Genomic DNA, 398 nt, shown 5'->3' on the forward strand with positions numbered 1-398 from the left:
GACCTCTCTGTCATGGTGTTAACTATCGATTGTGTTCGCCATCATGTGTCCACATGTCTAAGTCCACCTTGTGTGTTTAATAAACATAAAACTACGTTAATACACCGAAACTTGCCTCAAATCGATCAGTTTGAACGATCAGAGTTGGTATTATTATAGTAGTTTTCCCATGATGTCTAGCGGCAAACTGTCAACAAGTCGTGTTTCTATTGGCCGGAATCAGCCAATCACAAAGCTTCAGATGTTTTTCCCCATTTTCTCCCCTCCTCATCTACAATATTATATACCGACCTCAACTTTTCCTTCCCACTTCCACCCTGATTCCTCCAGCTGCAGGTATGAACACCTCACCACACACACACACACACACATCCCATATGTGTATATATATGTATATA

General features: G+C 41.2%; 1 protein-coding gene across 1 annotated transcript in view; it reads left to right on the plus strand.

The window, feature by feature from the left end:
- The first annotated feature begins 182 nt into the window (after positions 1 to 182).
- gsta.1 (glutathione S-transferase, alpha tandem duplicate 1) overlaps positions 183 to 398 on the plus strand; it is a 2,446-nt gene continuing 2,230 nt past the window's right edge. Inside the window, exon 1 of the mRNA XM_035663307.1 lies at positions 183 to 336. The gene's annotated coding sequence lies outside the window, so the exon portion shown is untranslated. The remainder of the gene's footprint in view (positions 337 to 398) is intronic.

The sequence above is a fragment of the Morone saxatilis genome, unplaced genomic scaffold, assembly GCF_004916995.1.
Source record: "Morone saxatilis isolate NCDOM2014 unplaced genomic scaffold, NCSU_SB_2.0 Contig19, whole genome shotgun sequence".
Lineage (NCBI taxonomy): Eukaryota > Metazoa > Chordata > Actinopteri > Moronidae > Morone > Morone saxatilis.